At 38.4% G+C, this 20,249-nt stretch overlaps 1 protein-coding gene across 1 annotated transcript in view; it reads right to left on the bottom strand.

Moving 5' to 3' along the window:
• LOC125786735 (cyclin-dependent kinase 5 activator 1-like) overlaps positions 1 to 20,249 on the bottom strand; it is an 832,135-nt gene that overhangs the window by 411,446 nt on the left and 400,440 nt on the right. The window lies entirely within an intron of this gene.

Below are 20,249 nucleotides of genomic sequence, written 5' to 3'. Positions count from 1 at the left end.
TATTGCTTTATTAATTTTTCTTCTCCCCCATTAATTACTAAATCACTCTTTACCAACATTTCATATTTCTTTTATTTTCTATCCGTACCTATTTCCGTTTGGTTTTGTTGTTTTTTTCCCCTTCCTGTTATCTTCCTCTTTAACTCCTTTGCGAGTTTCATGTTTGCTTCTTTCCTCAATGAATAACTATAAAAAATAAAGTTTGGGGGTGTGAAAAAAGAGAAAAAAAAATCTGTTAAAATTTAAGTGAAGAATATCCCATAAATATAACTTTTTTTAACATAATAAATATTATTTATTTTTTATTTTGACAGATCAACTGCTTTTTATATTTTAATATAAATCAATCCTAATCTTATTAATATAGTAATGGTGGTTGGTGTGGTGCAGTGGATAACACCACCCCTGCAGGCAAGTAACAGTATTATGCTCTGCCTTCAAGTTCTCCTTGGAAATTTCTCCTTCTGAGGTTGGCGGTCGTATTTACAACTTGACGTGCATTCGAGTGTTTTTCGTCAGGTGGAAATGGACCCCATTAGGAAACTTTTGTTTATACTTTTGGTCTATCATCATAAAAACAGGATGTTTGTTTTGCCCTACTCCAACAGAATGAAGCGAATAAGACATGCATTAGATCAGTGATTTTATTTAGAACCGTGAATTATACTAGACTTCTTCACTCATTGCTAATGATTTTATTAGTTATCATGATTTATATCATGAACAGTGTGACCAAGCATGACTTGTAGCTGGTTAACCAGCTTGCTTACCAGTATTGGGCATGTTTTCCCCACCTGCATCTACAAAGACCAGATAAGATCATCTGAAACCTAAAGTTGGTCTTAATATTGATCTGTCAGCAGGAAAGGGACTTGTACGTGCTGGCTAAAATATGCTAATGGATGGCTGAACTCAAATTGGACAGAAAAAATGTGGTTCCACTGCAACTGAGAATTTAATTGATCTGAAAACATGTTTTTAAACAGGTAAATCTGAAACTACGGCTCTCTCCATAGCTGTTTCTCATGTTTCTTCTATTCATTTCTGTACTCTCGAAAAAACAGCTTCAGCCTGTGATCTTTAGCTGTTAATGTGACTGACTTGGAGGAATATGTACAGCTTTTAATTACATGGACAGTGTTGTGAAGGATCCGAGAGAGGGTCAGTCATAGTCTGTGTTAGACTACGCTCCATTAGAGGGCAAGAAGTTGAGGTTAAGTAGTCACATGTTGACATGAAAATGAAATAAATATGGAATAAATAAAACTTCAGATGAAGAGGCTTTCCCCTGAGTGGAGACATGATGTGGCCTGAGTGGGATGATCAGCTCTTTTGGATCTAATTAGCCTGAGTGGCCATAGCTCTGTGATTTAAAGACTGCAGGATCAGAGGAGGAACTGGTGCACTGTCAGGTCCTTGTTTTCATGTGTATTACTTTATAAAACAAGAATAAATGAATGAGCAATGAAATTGCTGCTCATTAAACTTTAAAATAAAGTAGAAGGTCAGTGAGGTTATATGGAAATACTTAAAGGGCAGATGTTTGGGACAATGTCCTCGAAAGAATTGTCTGATCAAGCCAGAACTGGTTCTGTAAGCTTATCATTTAAACCTGTCACTGTTCAAGTGGATCAGATACAGCAGTGCTGCTGCTGTTTTTAAACACTTCTTTGTCACTGCTAGACTAAGAATAGTTCAGAATATCCAGTCAACAGTGTTCTATGGGCAGGGACAGACTGGGACCTTTTTTTGGCCAGGCAGTCTATGACAGACAGGGAGTTTCAGAATAATATTATATTATATTGTTTATAATATTATTCTGTTACTCCCTGCGTGTCATAGACTGCCTGGACAAAAAAAGCCAAAACCTGAATTTAACTAGGCAAATGATCTGGTGTTGCTGCATTTGTTCAGGTCTAGGTTCAGCAACAGTATGGACTGAAAGAAAGAGGTCAGCTGACTACCTGAATATACTGAATATAGACCAGGTTATTCCATCAATGGATTTTTTCTTCCTTGATGGCATGGTCATATTCCAAGATAATAATGTCATGATTCATGGATTCAAACTCGTTAAGTGCTTTGTTTGTGGTAAGAATGTGATTGGACCTCGCTCTGACCCAACTGTTAGTTAAACTTCACAAGACTGAGCTTAAGGGTAAACACTTCAGGTTTACACACTCGTTAACAGTTTCAGACCAGACCAAACAAACCATAGGTGTGAAAACATCCTCACCAAAGCATGATTAACAAAGTGTGGAACTGTGTAGTGTTAACATTCTAAGTTAATAGATTTTTTGTGGTAGGCAATGGATCTTACTAGAAGGATGAATGACATATACAGGTGGCGCCATGGTGGTCAAACCGGGGAAGTTATTGAGTAAGAACAAAGTAAGATCTCTTTATTTCTGCCCCTACTTCCTGCCAGTCAAGGTGGGGAATTGGGAAAGAGTGATTCAGGGAGCATGAGATCATCATTTTCACACATGGATTGTTCACCACAGATTCCAGAACTTAACCTCATTGAGAATCTTTGGGATGTGCTGGAGAAGACTTTGTGCAGTGGTCAGACTCTCCCATCATCAATGCTGCAAGATGCAACACTGTATTGAAATGAATCTTGTGAAATCAAACAATGCCACAGCAAATGTGACCCGCAATCAAAGATAAAGGCGATCAAACAAAAAAATAGAGTGTGTGATTTTTTTTTGGGGGGGGGCCAAGCAGTGTATCTGGAAAGATCTCACCATCATGTTAAAAAACTTTTTTTTCTGTGTAAAAGTGTGATTCTATTTGAATTGACAGACTTTAAACCTGTTTTAAACCTCAAAATTCTATTTTTGAACCATACTGATCAGCCAACATTTTATACAGAATAGAATAATAAAAACAGATTCAAAAAGAGTTTGAAATAGGGTTTCAAGTGTTATCACAATGTCCCATATTTCAACATATGGAGTTTTTTTCCAAAATCCCATCCATATAATAGCCTGTTAGGTGTATTCTGTGTTAGAATTAGCCTGCATGACACATTTTATAGTTTTAATATTTGGCATCTGCACTATAGCTAAAATGTTCTAATGCATCATTTTTTAAGGGAATTGGCTTTATGTTCTTTTAACTTTTGGCATCCACCTTTCTTCTGCTCTCCATATTTCTGCGGAAACTGACCCTGAGATTCCATTGGATGCATGTCTGTTCCATCCTCCGCCGTTTGTCAACACCCACCGGTTTCGTTTGTGGTGCAGACAGCAAGACCCACGAGATATAGCGGGATGTAGTTCCTGTAAAGAGAACCAAAAATCAGTTTCAATTCCGAGGAGTAGTAGAACATTTGTGGAAAACTTAGACTGTGCGTTATTGAACAAGAACTTTTGTCTTGGTTCCTCCTAAGGTTTCTTCCTCTTAATGTAAGGGAGTTACACTGCTGTCATCACAATAGTTGGTATCTCTTTGGTGCTCGATATAAGAGGCGTGAACCTGTTTTTCTCTGTAAAGCTGTTTTTTGACAACTTCTGTTGTAAAAAGCACCATATAATTTGAAATGATTTGAATTTAAACTTTTGCAAAACGCACAGATTCACGCCAGTCCACCCCTGTCTGTGGGCAGTGTCCTGTGACCACTGATGAAGGACTAGAGGAAGACCAACACAAACTGTGTCTTTGACTTCACATCTACAAGTTGGAGCAGCTAGGCAGAAATGTCTAATCGAGTGGACAATGACTCGACCCATTGTTTAAAAACTCTAGCAGCACTGCTGTGTCTGATCTACTCATACCTCCAGTACAACACACGATAATAATATACACTAGCTACTAGTCTACTAGCACTTTTCTTTAATACGTAAAGCTTTCCAGAGAAGCATTTTATTTATTTATTTATTTCATTATCATTCATTATAGTTCAAACAACCTCACAGGCCAGATGTTTCATGCTTGTGGGCCACATCTGGCCACCTGTTGCTGACCCCTGCTGTAGGGCATTGTATGTCTTCAGAAATGGGGCAGGTGTTGCAGAAGTTGACCATTATTGTCCATTTCTTAACTCCTCTGTGAAGTGAAGCAGACAATAGCTTTTATTAGCTTTTATTTTGTTTTTCCGTTCCACCTTAAATGCTGTAGCCTCTGCCATCTGTTGCACCATTTGAGGTGGGATGGGAAAGTTAGCTAGCTAGCTACTGAGACAAATTACTAGCAATTTGTCAAGCTTGTTATAAAGAAAGTGGCCATACAACTCTGAAACTACACATTAAACTATGGTGATGAATTTCTTTACAAGGAAAATACTCCAATTTGGAGGTTTCTTTGGTCGCTTGTGCTGCCATCTTGCCAGTCTCATAGACAGAGAGCTAAGTGATAGGACTAAGGTGTGAAATTGGATTGGGCCTTAGTCTCGACAAGAATTATGCTTACTGAAGCTTTGTGAAGTCACATCTACAGTCCTAACAATTCCGTCTTTGCTCCATTTCCTCTCTGAAACTTTAAAAGCTACTTCCCGTTTTATCTGGCAACTTTGCCATGCATTAAAACGAGGCAAAACAAGCCAACCTGTTCTATCCAACCCAAAATGACTATATGTTAAAACATCAGACCACCATTGGCACACTATAAACCCAATGTCTACTTCAGAAGTAGCCTGCTTACGTTTTTCAAAAATATCTGAAAAAAAAAAAAATTTAAAGCCTACAATTTCAAAAAACATTAACTAATTAATCACAACCTTATCCTTATTAAAATGCAAACTGTGAACTAATGGATTATACAGATGCTAAATGTTTGCATTCAACACAGTACAAATGCAGTGAAAAATACATATTTCAGTGCTCATTTACATTTGAAAGGAAGAGATAGTAGCAGCATCACACATGCGTAGCCTCACTGCTGGTTTGTGTGATCGCAAATCCTCTGAATTAAAGAGACTACTGTCAACCCAGGTTTCCATTAAGACATTTTCATTCCAGAAACATCTCAGGTGTAAACTCCCATGATCCTCCTCAGGGGCAGAATCACACTTAGTCTTCCCTCCGCTTTTACACCCGAGATAATTGCCTTCTCAAGTGGGAGTGTGTTCTTCATTAACACTCCTAATTCACCTTTCAGCACATTGGTCTTCAACAGGCTGTCAAGCTCTCTGCCAAGACAATTTGCCCAACTCAGGCAGCTAAGCAGTGTTATCACAATTTTCCTTCCAGTGTTTTTGGCCTGGGGAACTGTCTAGAACTGGAGCTGGCAGTTTTCAGGCAGGAAACTCTTGGCTGGTAACTGTTTGTGAACAGAGAGAGAAAAGGCCTTAAACCACAGGTATCAAGTTGTCTACTGCCGGTTTCATTTCTGAACTACACATCAAAGGTCAGTGACAGCCTCTCTTTAAACCTCTGGTCTTGTTTAATACGTTTGTTGGTACATCTGCAGGTTCCTTGTTCAGATTCAGAGTTATCTCCAGTAGACACTGACTCAGTAAAAGAAGAATACGGAGTCCAATATCCTTGTATATTCCTTTTATTATTAATTTGTCTTGAAGAGGATGCATGGCTCCATGTTGTTCCACAGCTGTTGTAGGATACAGATATTTATATCTCATTGAATCAGGTTAGTTTTAGAGAAATTCAGGTTTTAAGCCTCTAGTAAGCACAAAAAGGACTTTTGAAGCAAGGGTAACCTTCTTCATAGTAAGAGGAAAAACAAACAAAAAAACGAAACAGTGGTCATGTCTAGTCTGATTGAGAATGACATGAGGTACGATACTGAGGAACCAAGGGTACTGAGGTTTTTTAGTGTTTAATTCAGACTCTGGATTGTTTTCACCTATACAGTAGTGTGATTTGTTTGGGCAGGTGTGAAGCAAACCAAAGGCCAGCACTCTGATGCAAACCAAAGCATCTGTACCTTGCAAGGAGGTGCTCTCAGTTTGGCCCCAAACAAACTCGTTGAGTGCTTTGTTTGTGGAAAGAATGTGATTGGACCTTGCTCAAACACGACTGTTAGTTAAACTTCACAAGGCTGAGCTAAAGGGTAAACACTTCAGGTTTACACACTCGTTAACAGTTTCAGACCAGACCAAACAAACCATAGGTGTGAAAACATCCTCACCGAAGCATGATTAACAAAGTGTGGAACTGTGTAGTGTTAACATTCTAAGTTAATAGATTTTTTTTGTGGTAGGCAATGGATCTTACTAGAAGGATGAATGACATATACAGGTGGCGCCATGGTGGTCAAACCGGTCTTAAGGGGCAGTTATTGAGTATGAACAAAGTAAGATCTCTTTATTTCTGCCCTTACTTCCTGCCAGTCAAGGTGATTGATCCAGTTAAGCTGTATTGTCAAAAGGGAAAAATGTGGGGGTCTGCTGGGCCGTGGCCATCAACTCCAACTCTCTTTCTAGTGTCACTGGTCATGGCCAAAATTCTGGTGAGCTGCCTCGTCAATTCCTTTCCCATAACCATCAGCATCGGCCTTTGCTCTGACTTCTACGTCTGAGTGTTCCGGGCCTGCTTACCAAGAGCTCTATTTTCAGCCTGCTGGTCACCGTTTTTGACAGATATCTAGCAGTTTTTGAAGAAAACCAAGGATTGGCCTTATTACTCTATCCCGGTGATGTTACAATATTGTTTGTAAGACATTTTTCTGCAGATCTTAACTTATTTTCTATATTTTAATCTTTAGGCGCTTTTCCACCGGCATGGTGCCGGTGCTGGCGCCAAGTTCCTGAATGGTTCTGTGCTTTCCCATCACAAAATCACAGGTTTTACCAAAAAGACTCCAGAGGCAAGCATGACAAAGAATTTATATAAAGTTAGTCTTTGGTGTAGGCCCCATCGTCAGCTCTGGTATATAGCATCTGGACCCTCGCAGATTCTGCCCTACGTAGGAGGCAGGGATGGAGCCAACACCCAGGACCAAACTGGAGGCGGTAGGGCGGGAGAAGGAGAAAGGAAACAGTGCCTACAAGCAGAGAATGGCTTGTAAGGGGAGGTCTTATAAAGACAGGTGGAGGCTGGTGATTGGTGGAGTTTTCTGCTAGAACTAGCAATGAAGCTTATAGTTTTAGGCCAGAAAAGTTGGTGGCATGCAGTGGCGTGCAGTGAATATAGTGGGTACCCCTTCCGCTACCGCCCCAAGCGACACATAGATAAAAATTACAATAACTACATATTCTCTGTCTTGACTGAATTATATGAACTTGATACACATAAACAGCCCACAAATACAGCTACAAACCACAAAAGTATACAATAGACCCAACAATCAATGCTTAATTTTCCTACAAGTACAGCTGTTCAACAAATATCACTCATTTGTAAGACGACAGTCCGCCAGGGCAGCCAAAACATTAAGTACACGCAAAAACTCACCAGTCAGGCAGCCTATTATTATGAATTAGTTTCACACTGAAGAATAGCCTTTAAAAGGGCTTTTTAATATGATGTGACACAATATCTGTCTTATTTGCAGCCGGAATTCAGTGATAGTTAGCTATGCGCACTGTTTTATGACTAATAAATGTGTACCCCTTCAGCAGAGCGCTCAGACGGGGTTAGTCAGCCTTGGCCCCGCCCCCACAGTGAAAATCATAAATCTGATTGGTTAGATTGTCCTATGACTTTGCCTATAGACTCTTAACTACACCCTTCTCAAAATCAGGAGAAGGGTCCATGTGCAAACACAAGGGGGCAGAAGCCATTTTAAAAAGCTTTGATTGGATAGAACCGCTGTCAGTCAGATAAGAGTCCTGTAGCAACTAAAAAAAAACAGACTAATGCTTTGAATTAGTTGCTGTTTTTTGTTTTAGTTAATTTATAAAATAAAATATATAATAATAAAATAACTATAATATATATTTCTTGATTAAAAATTAAAATGAATCAACAATGGTCCCCTGACATCTGTTTGTGGAACATGCCTACATTCACATATGTAGTGAGTGACTCCTTAAAGCAGTGGAAACACAGGCTGGTTCTTAAAAGGTTCGCAGGAACCGGCTCTGGCGGTTCTTAACATCTTTACCTCTTCTCCTGAGCACAACCTCCCCATCCTGCCACAAACACACACACTCCCAGCCCCCTCAGCATTGCATTTGTTCTGGAACTCCATCATGGTACGCCACTGAAAACCCTACCACAAAGCCTAGGCCAGCACTGTACAGACACAGAGGAGACTGGCCTGGTGTCATGCTGAGAATCGCCACCGTGTGAGAGAGGCAAGACCAGCCCGACAGTGGCCTCGTTGCTGCCCCCCCAGCTCTCGTCGGCTTTATTTATAATCTCCGCCACAAGACATCTGCTGCCGACGAGCCTCGGTCCCCGGCGCCCATGCAGAGGGTGTGCGTCAACTGTTGGACTGCTTGTCCAGAAGTCTATCGGTGTGAGACAGCCCGCTTCGCTCCAATAGGATGGATGTCGAGTCCGATACCTCTCCCCGCCACCTGAGCGGCGGAGGCCGGACAGAGTGTTCAGGCCGCTGTTTACTCGATCTGACCGTCTTTGTTTGTTTGGTGTCTAGAGTCTGGTCACAGGTCTATTTTTAGTGAGGCGAGAGTGGGGTGTGGGGCTTTCTGACACAGTAGAGCATCGCAAGATGCAGCTGATGTGGCCTGCTCTGGCGCTGCTGCTTTCTTCACCCTCGCTTATCAGCAGGAGGTCAAACAGTAGCCTGGGCTGGCCTTGACGCAAAATAGTAGAGGCACTTTCTTGGTTCGGAGAAAGAGGAGACCACATGCAGAGCGCAGGCGTAATATGAGAGGAAAATGCCACTTGCCCTGCCTTGTTCTTGAAAAGATGCCAAGATGTAGCAGGAGAAGCTTGGTGTAGTAATCCATCACTAATATTTAATACCTTCTCAGAACAATGGACTTACTACCCAGAGGCCACACATTAAATGTGTTTGGTTTAACTTGCCCAATGTTATCAGTGGGTTGTATCTTCTGGTAAAGCCTCTTTAAGTACTTTTGTTCATAAATTCGTCTGCAAACTGTAGATTGGGATACCTTTAATCCTGCTCTCTGAAAGTTGCTGCTAAAGTCACTAACAGTCTTTCTTTGGGTATTTCTTTAAAGCACTCACAATGTTTCTGTTATCAACTACTGTGGTTTTGTTTGGTGTACCTGTGTTACATCTGTTACTTAGTACACCAGTGACGACTTTCTTCTTCAGGACATTTCAAACCGTTGTACTGTGTAATGGCTCTGATTCTCTCAGCTTTACCCATGTTGCCCATAGACAGCTCTTTGGTCTTTGTGTTGGTTACTCCTCTAACTATGAATCCACAGTCTGCACAGGCAAAACCCCAATATAAAACTGAATGAAGACAAACAGTAGCACTGTTTAATGTTTGAAAAATCAGTGTATCAGGACACACCTGGGCAACAAAACACACCTGAAAGTCACATGAGCATATACTTCTGCTCACAAGAAAAATAGGTGGGTTCAGACTATCTTCTGAACTGTGCACACACCTGGAAATGTTGTTCTTTTGTCTCCTATTCATCTTTTAATGTCAAACCCAAATATTTGCATTCTATACAATAAAAAAGGGATACAGGATACTGTATATTTCTTCTCTGTGTTCAGTTCAGTAGAGGCCATCGCCAGGGATTTGAAGAGCTTAGTTCTTTAGCACTTTCTGAAAGTTTCATCTTCATAACAATATTGAGAGGAGCTGGGCTTTAATCTCAAGGCCTGCTTTTACTTTTATTCCACATACAATTATCTCCTCAATAAGATGTACATCTGGCTCCAAGACTATAAATCTCTAGAGAGCAAAAAGAAAGGGAAAACAATTTCCACAATAAGCGAGAGATTAGGAGCGGCCAATGCGATTGTTCTGCTGCATTTAGCGCTCGCTGGAACGAGATTAATATCTTGAAATATTAACAATTGTTTGGCGTGTGTCACTTTTGCTGTCAGAACGGCATTCAGTAAATCCTCATTTATGGATAAAGTCATAAGCCTCTCCATGTAGCACATCCAGACATATTAAGCTTTCTGGCAAGTAGGAGTTCTGGGTACTTACGGCCCCTCCCCAAACCCCGGCCAACAATGGCAAATACGCACTTTATTATAAAACTGATTGTAGATTATTCATGCATATTGCCCTTTCAACTTATCCTCTTTTCTTCTCCTTCGCTTGGGAAGTAATTTGAATATGCACAGATTTATTGGGATCTTCGGCTCCAATGGGAAGTTTTTTTTTTCTACTTTAGAGAAGTGCTTCCTGACTGCCATGTGGGTCACAATCATGTTTTCGAAAAGATGTCATGTGATCAAGTGTAACTGTTCGTTCATTCTTTAACACAAATCTTATGAAGGGCTACACTGAAAAAAAGTGTGAGAAACATGTCATTAATTTAATTTAGTGCATTTTTATGTTGGTCTAATGAAAAATGATGATTTCTTTTTCAAACGTGTTTTTTTCTCAGTTTGCCTAAAGGCAAATCCAGTCCATATTAAAACAACTTATATAAGTAATTTAACTCAAATAATAATTTAACTTCATTTCAGAGGTTATGACATCATCACATCAGATCCCTCCTCCTGGAGATTTTCTGTCAGTCAGTCTCACGCTCTTCCCATTGGCTCCCGTCACCACTATTACACGTAAAGGGCATGGCCTCCCTCACCATCATTGTGAAGTTGCTCTCCTCAGGTTATCTTCTCTTATAGCTACTGAGGAAAGTTTTACATAATGTCTGAATGCCTGTATGCAGTGTTGTAGGCTGTAAGAGCAAGTTACTGTGTTCACAGTTACTGTGTTACTGCACAGTTATACTGCTTTTCTCTGATCAATTAAGGAATGAAAGCCTGATTAGAAACTTTGAAAGTTTGTCCAGCTTCAATTGTTGCTTAATATTAGTATATTAAGTCATTTTGAGTTACTCTACCATCATTTAATAGGTTTCATAATAATGACTATAGAAACAAATATATATAATGAATTTTAGATGAAAAGGAAATTACAAAAAAGTTGATCAAATTATCATAATTAAAATTATTTAATTGGTTTATTCAAAGGTAAAACTATACATGGCTGTAGTAGAAAACAAAAAAGGGTATCTATCATAAATCATCTTTTTCCTTTTCTCTAAAGAACTTATTGGTACTTGGGTTAAATAATATATTGAATGATTTTAAATCTTACATCTTAAATACAATCTTAAATTTTACATTCTTACTAAATCATAAATATAAATTGATAAAAACTAATATACAGGTGTTGGACAATGAAACTGAAACACCTGGTTTTAGACCACAATAATTTATTGTGCCGACAGACAGTTCTGGTGGAAACAGGAGAGTTGATGGGAACATTGAATTCTGCCATGATTTGGGCAGCTGTGGTTTTATGTTTTTTGGATACAATCCGGGTTAGCACCCGAACATCCCTTTCAAACAGCTTCCTCTTACAGCGTCCACAGTTAATCCTGTTGGATGTGGTTGGTCCTTCTTGGTGCTATGCTGACATTACCCTGGATACCGTGGCTCTTGATACATCACAAAGACTTGCTGTCTTGGTCACAGATGCTCCAGCAAGACGTGCACCAACAGTTTGTGCTCTTTTGAACTCTGGTATGTCACCCATAATGTTGAGTGCACTGCAATATTTTGAGCAGAACTGTGCTCTTACCCTGCTAATTGAACCTTCACACTCTGCTCTTACTGGTGCAATGTGCAATTAATGAGGATTGGCCACCAGGCTGCTCCAATTTAGCCATGAAAACTTAAAAAAAAACACTAAAATTACAAGTGTTTCAGTTTCATTGTCCAACCCTTATATTTAGGTGTAACAAATTAGAGTATTTTTTTTAGGCTGGTCTAAAGTATTTTTTTTAAGTGTACAATTAGTATGAGTTCTATATGGAAAACTATATTTCCATTTACATACACGATAGGGCTGCATGATATTAATATTTATACTGACATACACATATACATATACAGTGGTGTGAAAAAGTGTTTGCCCGTGCGTGATTTCTTTTTTGTGTGTAATGTTTATCATTTAAAAATCATCAAACTAAAAATAATAAAAGACAACACAAGTAAACACAACATGCAGTTTTTTAAATTAAGGTTTTTATTATTAAGGAAGGTTAATATTTAGTGTTATATTACAGTAACCTGCACTACAGTAGATGCATGTCCATATTTATCCTGTAGATGTCACTCTGCAGCCATTATCAGCCTGCAGTCTCACTTTTACTGCAGCCACTCTACTATTAGAAATACTGTACCAAGCCTGATGACAGTATTACAGTTATTTAATAAACAGAAACATGTCAAATATAATATTATAAATAATATATATAAAGTACAAAGCTTTTTTTTGTGATACGCTGCATTATTTAATGTATTATAACATGTACTGTGCATTTTCCCTGCTTAACAAATGTTACAGCATTTATTTATTATTTATTTTTTATAAAAATAAAATAATAATGCATATTGTTCTGCAGATTTTGACGTATGAAAATTGTATTTGTGTATATACTGCTATTGTATTGTATTAAATATTATTCATGTTTAAAACAAATAATAATTATTTAAAGAATCTTGCAAAAAATATATGAATCTGTTTATGGTAACACTGTATTTGAATGTCATATTTATTAAACTCTATGAACATATATAATCACTTATAATGTATTATAACAGGTATTTGTGTACTTCAAGTAAAGTAAAAGACTTTCATTGTGGCACTAGATTATTAATGATATGTATATACTTATAGATTTATTTTAACATACAGCTTATAATGTGTTATAATCACAATTCATAATACACAATAAACATGGCTATAGTGGGTTATGCAGTTTTATAAATATGTATAGGCGTGTATATAATGCCTTATGAATACATATATGTTATAATATGTTATGAATGTGTTTATAGTCTAATAGAGATGACATTCATAGAAAGTGTTACCATGATATTTTATATTTTATCCCAGATGTGTAACATATTACAAGCACAGCTGATGAGGCATTGTAATCACACTTCATAATGCATAATAAACATAGCTATAATGTGTTATACATTTGTATTCATATTTATAACTATGTTTATAATATCTTATGAATGCATTATAATGTGTTATACATTTTATTCATATGTATAGCCATGTTTATAATTCTTTATGAATACTTTATAATGTGTTATGGGTATATGTTTACATCTATAGAAAGTGTTTTGTTCAGTGAATTTGTTCATTTCACAAACGTACAATAAATGTACAAATTCCTGTATAAATGTGCAGCTTGACACATTTATCTCCTCAAACAAATGGGTAAAAAAATGCACATTTATAAAGACATTTGTACATTTATTTATTGTACATACATTTATACAAGGGTATTTTGGTAACACTTTCTATGAATGTCATGTCTATAATGTGTTACATTGTGCTACAGTGTGGTACAATGTCTTTTGTATGGATTATAAAGCGTTCATAAAGTCTTAAAGGCATTTCTATGAATGTCACTTATTAAATATACTGTAAGTGTTATAACTGGCTTATTTCAAATGGCGATCCCTACAAAAACATAAAGTTTTTAATGACACTTTCAATAGATGTCATGTCTATAAGACTCTATGAACACTATATAGTGCATACAAAAGACATTTTACCACACTAGAGCACAATGTAACACATTATAGACATGACATTCATAGAACGTGTTACTAAAATACCCTTATTCTGTTCATTTAAATCTATGAATGTACAGGAAATTTACAAATTCCTGTAGAAATGTGCAGTTTGACACATTTATATGAGGAGATGCTGAATGTGGAGCTCGTCTCCACTAGATGGTACTATGGCAGCTCTTTCAGCTCTGCCCCGCCGCGACCTTCTATCAGCCCTCATCTCCTCTCACAGCACATTTACACAAACCACTTTCTTTTATAGTCTTCTCACTCTTAAACCACACGCCGTTTTTCAGACTAATAAATATTGTACGGACATTATCGAGCGCAAACGAACGCGGGGATTCCGGAAAAAAAGAAAATGTATTAATTATGATAGGAAAAGACAAATGTGGGTCCGCGCAGTAGTCTGCTGGGCTTTACTGTGATGAAAAGACCAATATTCAAGGAGACAGCCCGCCAGTTTAATGTCTCCGTCTTGATGTCTTTGTCACTTTTTTGAAGCCTGGCCAGGTTAAGAGCTTTACGAGAACCTTTTGAAAGTTATGCGCTGTGTCAGTTTCCACCACCTGAGTGGAGCTGCCTGCAGTACAGATCACTGTGAGTGGAGCATACAAATAATAGTATGTTAAATATTAAATATAAGTGTTATAATTGGCTTTTTTCTAGTTCTGATGGCTTGGAGGATCCTTGTATTTTGGATTCCTAAAAAAACTAAAAACATGTTCCTTAACATCTTCATTTTTAATGACACTTATTTTTATGTCTATAGGATGTCATGTCTATAAGACTCTATGAACACTTTATAATGCATACAAAAGACATTAAACAACATTATGGCACAATGTGTAATGCATTATAAACAAGGCTAGAAATATGTATTGCAATGTGTAACACATTACAGCCATGTTTATTATGTGTTTTTGCATTGTGATCATAATGCAGCATTATAAGCTGTGATTATAATGTGTGATATATCAATATTACTCAAACAAAGCTCAGTACTAGCTTGTATATAGTGCATTATGACTAACAAAGCTGGCTACTTATAAACTCACAATAACCCAAGTATGCTAGAATTACTTTTTATACTTCGAATTGTACTTAAATCTTGAATATTACAATAGCTTTTATAATAGTAATTTGTAATGCATTATAACATACAGCTCTGGAAAAAAATAAAAAAACTACTTAAAAATGATGAGTTCCTTTGATTTTACCAAATTGAAAACCTTGGTGCTTGAATTTTTGCACCAGGAGTGGCATAAAGTTATCCAAAAGCAGTGTAGACTAATGTTTTTTTTTGTGTGTGTGTGTGTGTGTGTTCTTGCACACTTTTACACCATTCATCCACCATGTGATTGAGAGAGGTTCCCGGGGATCTGCTGGCTTCCTACAGTCAGAGGAGGAGAGTGATAATATGGATGGTATATTGTTGGGGGGGGGGTGGGGGGGGGGGGGGGTCGGGGGGTGAAGGGAAGAGGGGTGTTTCTGGTGTCTGCTGTACACAGACCCGGCCTCGGCCCTGAACCCCGTCCCGCCCCCGGCCTCCTGTCTGCGGGGCCTGGCGCTAATTCAACAGCGGCGCTGCGGCGGCTTCCCCTCTACAGCTGCAGAAGATCCAGAGCGAGGGATGAGGGACTCACCACTCACCCCATGCCAGCCAGAGACGGGGATGCTGGGGGGAGAGGGAGGGCCGTCCGATTCCAGATAGCGCGGCGGGGGTGGTGGTGAGGGAGGGGGTGTGTCTCAAGGTCAGAGGATAGTCTGGGGGTGATGTGGGGGGTTTGGGCAGCGGAGGTTGTAGTGGTAGCAGGGGTAGCAGGGGTGGTAGGTGGTGGTCCATGAACTGGGAACCAGGCTGCTGGAAGGAGAGAACTAATGATAATTTTATTTACTGGCTTCTCCTTTCAGTACCGGTGGCGCCACCTTGCTGCCCACCTCAATCCGTAACCCCCCCACCTCAATCCGTACCTTTCATCAGGATAGAGCAGGGGTGTCCAAATCTTTCTTGTTGGGGGCCAGAAAGAGAAATATATGTACAGTCACAGGCCACAGACTCTGTATTAAAACAAATAATGAAATATACTACTTATAATAATACATTTTCTTGATTACTATCATTTACACATCATTTAACTTGAGTAACTATCTTTATCTCTGTGACAGTGTTGTGTAAACTAAGATGTTTTAATTGATGTTTCGTTTCATAATGTCTCTTAATATTATTCTTCTTCAAGGGCAAAAAAAACAACTTCCCTTTGAACTTTTCTGCATTTGCTGTTTATTTTCCATTTATTTGGAGTTGCCATGTTTTCCTAAAAGCTCAGGAACATTAATGTAGGCAGGGTTGCCAGATCCAACAAAAATATCCAGTAAGTCAGTCTGAAACCCGCCCTTCAGAAGCTTAAACTAGCCCAAAGTACTGTATATGTCTAACGCTTGTTTGAAGCAAATGGCAAAACAACTATAAGTGTACAAATTTTGTATTTTTTATCACTATTGCTATTCATCTTAAAATCATTAATAATACTGTAACATTACTGTTTTGTTAGTTCTTTTGTAACAGTTTTATATCCCAGTCAAGAACATTTAATATTAAATTAATTAGCAAAAAAAAAAGGACTTTTACTAACTCTGGAAAAAACGCAAACCTGGCAACTCTGAATGTAGGGATAATGAAGGAAGGAAGGAAAGGAGATGAGCATTTTAGATTGGGTTTATGTAATAGCGACACCTAGTGTTCAAACTTTGAATCTCCGAGCGCCGCCACTACTGAACTGAAAATAACATAGACATATATATACATAGACGCAGCATAGCATAGCAACTGGCGCTAGTAGCTGAAGCTAGCATTAAAGGATGTAAACACAGGTTTTTAATAAGCTTTTTGTGCACTTTTTTTAAGTCATTAATGCCTCGTTTTAAATGTCAGGGCTCTCCGGATTTTAGCAAGGAGGTGTGGAGCTACTTTGAGCTGGATGATGGTGTAAAAAGCGATTTATTGGGGCAAACTATGCCCTGTGTCACCCAGTCTGAAGGGTGTTTGGACAAACTGTTCAAATTTCTGGATCTCAGGACGCTGTGGGAGAACGGAGGTGTGCTATTCATCAAAGGTAAGTACTTTTTTTTTATCATGTTTTACTACAACAAAAGTCCATTTTAGACCAGTTTACACTCCTTTAATAGCGGGCTAACATTCATTTTATTTCTAAAATACCTCGCGGGCCACTCCAAAAAGAGGAGACGTGCCATGGGATAGAGAGAGAGATACATAGAGGGGAGAGAGGAAAAAAGGAGGAGGTAAAGGGATGAGGAGGAGCAGGATGAGGAGGAGCAGGATGAAAAAAGGGGGGGGGGGTAGAAAAAAAGTGTTTATTTTTTAACAGGACAGTTAATCTATTTGGACTGGGTGTAATAGGACATTTGCATGGCGGGCCCACAGACGCGTCAGCGATAAGCGCAGGGTTGCGACATCCCTTCTAAATATGCTGAGCTTTCTCTAACCTCTCATCAAACACTGTGATCTTTATGGACTGTATCATATTGTGCCGTAATGTGCTTTATTGTCCACAGAATAAGCTTTTCTTAAAAGTAATTGGAAAGCTGGAAATGGCTGCTATCGGCCCGATTTTTTAAATACATTATTCCTGAAATGTGGCCCGGGTAATGACCCTGTCGGTGTAAAACGTAAGATTTATCTTGGCAGAGAAAATTGATCCATTTCACCTTTGTCTAATGGAAATTTTTATCAGGGATTATCTGTTTATGTAAATGAGCGTTGCCCCGGAACAGGGAAATAAAAGGAACTAGAGGGGGCAGTTAATCTAACACTTGACACGTCAATGTGGACATAATGCATACAGAGCACTCTCCCTCTCCCCTTTTCTCTCTCTCTCTCTATCTCTCTCTCTCTCTCTCTCTCTCTCTCTTTCTCTCTCTATCTATGTGGGGGCTGGGATGACGATTGAAACCCTATTTCAATCTGGCTCTTCGTTACCATATAAAGAAAAGACAGGGGGGGAAAATGACCACCTGGAATAATAAAGCTGTTACAACGATAAATAGATAGATAGATAAATGGAACAAAAAAAACCCTATTATATTATTTAAAAATATAGCAAAAATAAAATCAGTCAGCTGACTCTAATAAGGATACTGCAATCAGAAATGCCTGCACGATGTAACTTTGTTGAAGCTGCAAGAAGACCTTCAAGGTCTGCAAGAACTGTGTAATTCTGCTTAAACCAAACCAAACCATCAGATTTGTGTAAATTCCTGTAATATTATTTCATTTCTATTACTATTACCACCTGAGTCCACCCGCTTCTGTAGCTGTCAGCTTGTCAACAAATGCATGTGATCATCTGTTCATATTTATGAGGGGGCAATATGTTACGTCACATTTGTTTTTATGTTTTATGTTTTATGTTAGTGACATACAAGCATAAAGGTAAAAATAATTACCCTTCACACCTGTAGGAGGGAGAACGCAAAAGCAAAACAATACAGTATTATAAACATGTTTAAATAAGTAAGTAAATTATGATTTGCATTTGCATTACATTTAAATGTCTCATATCTTGCAACAAATGATAATTATCACTATCAATAAATATCCTAGATAAAAATCATTATCAATAGATATCAGTATCAATAAATATAATTATCAATAAAGATCACAATCAATAAATATCCTTATAGACAATTATCATTATAAATACATATATCATTATCAACAAATATAATTCTAAAAATATAAATATATGTCAATGAATATAAGATAAAGACAATATGAGTATACACATAATGCAGGAAAATCATTCATGCAGTCAAACATGGGGTAGGTAGAGTAATGGTTTTTCACTGCTTTGCTTCTGTGTTTTTTTTTTTCTAATTGATACATCCATGAATCTGCTCTCTACCAGAAAACCCTGACAGAAATGTCCACGAATCAGTTCATGACCTAAAGCTCAAGCACAGTTGGATTATGCAGCAAGACAATGATTTAAAGCACACACGAAAAGTCAAATTCCTATGGCTCAAAAAATACAAAAATCAACCAACAGTTCCTTCAAAGAAACAGAACTGTTATTCAATTATTTATCCTGTTTATTGTAAATGTAAGAGCTGGATTATTTGTTTGTGTAATGAGCAGAAGTGTACATGCACTGAGGGCATGCCATGCGCACAGCGCTCCTACATGGCTAAGATAGGATTGGACAGCTGACTGTTGACTGTTGTCAGGGTTTTAATTAGTCAGTACCTGTGTTTCCTGCCACCAAGATAGAAATATGGCAGACCCCCACACCTATCAGTGTAGATACAGCTCTGGAAAAAAATAGGAGAGCACTTCAGTTTCTGAATCAGTTTCTCTGATTTTACTATTTATAGGTATATAAGTAATATGAACATTGTTTTTTTTATTCTATAAACTATAAATTCCAAATAAAAATATTTTCATTTAGAGCATTTATTTGCAGAAAATGAGAAAAGGCTGGAATAACAAAAAAAGATGCAGAGCTTTCAGACCTCAAATAATGCAAAGAAAACAAGTTCATATTCATAAAGTTTTAAGAGTTTTAGAAATCAATATTTGGTGAAATAACCCTGGTTTTTAATCACAGTTTTCTTGCATCTTGGCATGTTCTCCTCCACTAGTCTTACACACTGCTTTTGGATAACTTTATGCCACTCCTGGTGCAAAAATTCAAACAGTTTAGCTTGGTTTGATGGCTTGTGATCATCCACCTGTGTGTCCATGCTGAGGAGACTCCTGTTATGCTTTGGTTGTAAATGTGCATGGAGGCCTCATATATCTTTAAACACACTTCAGATGTTTAGCCATGGCCTTCAGACGCAAGGGACGCTTCTAAACTGCTTTAACGTCATCTAGCTTAATGTTCGCAGATCTACGGCCCACTCTACACAGCACCATAACCCATGTTGTGGGCAATCTATCCTTTCTTTTGAAATGCTTTTATGTGGTACCTGTCCAGTCTATGACAGAGTAGTCACTCAAAGAGAGGCAGTGAAGATTGACAGGCACCCCCCACCTCCTGCAATGCTTGTAGGTGCTTGTACTTATAGTGCCCGCTATGGTTTTAATGGCGGCGGTGGTGGTGTTGTACGTGTGTGTGTGTGTGGGTGTGTGTGTGTGGGAGAGTGTGTGTGTGGTGGGGTGTCTTCCTTGTTGGTGTGACAGCACTGCGATGTTTTGAAATACAGCCCAGCATCTCCACAGAGAGGGGCAAATGGAGATATAAGCGTGAGGGGCTGCTCCCGAGGCAGCCGTGCTGTCAGCCTCACTGAGCGAGATGAGCCCAGGCCAGGTCGACTGACAGTTGTCTCAGTGCAGCCTGTTTACTGAGGTGGGATCCAATTGTTTTAAAGGCTCCATATCCTGGAAAAATGAATGGTCACAATGGTTTGTGACTTTCTATAAAAAATGTTGTTAAAAATTTAAAAAAAGTATTCTGTTCAGTTTTCAGTCCAAATAAAGATAAAACTAAGCAGCAAAAACAAACACTTTTCTATTTAAATTGAATGAATTTATTTAAATATGCTTGCTTTTTATTATTACTGCATATGTCACTCCTTGCTCCCCCACAC

This window comes from Astyanax mexicanus, chromosome 22 (genome assembly GCF_023375975.1).
Source record: "Astyanax mexicanus isolate ESR-SI-001 chromosome 22, AstMex3_surface, whole genome shotgun sequence".
Lineage (NCBI taxonomy): Eukaryota > Metazoa > Chordata > Actinopteri > Characiformes > Acestrorhamphidae > Astyanax > Astyanax mexicanus.
The sequence above is the reverse complement of the archived record's forward strand: the minus strand, read 5'-3'. Positions and strand labels throughout refer to the sequence as shown.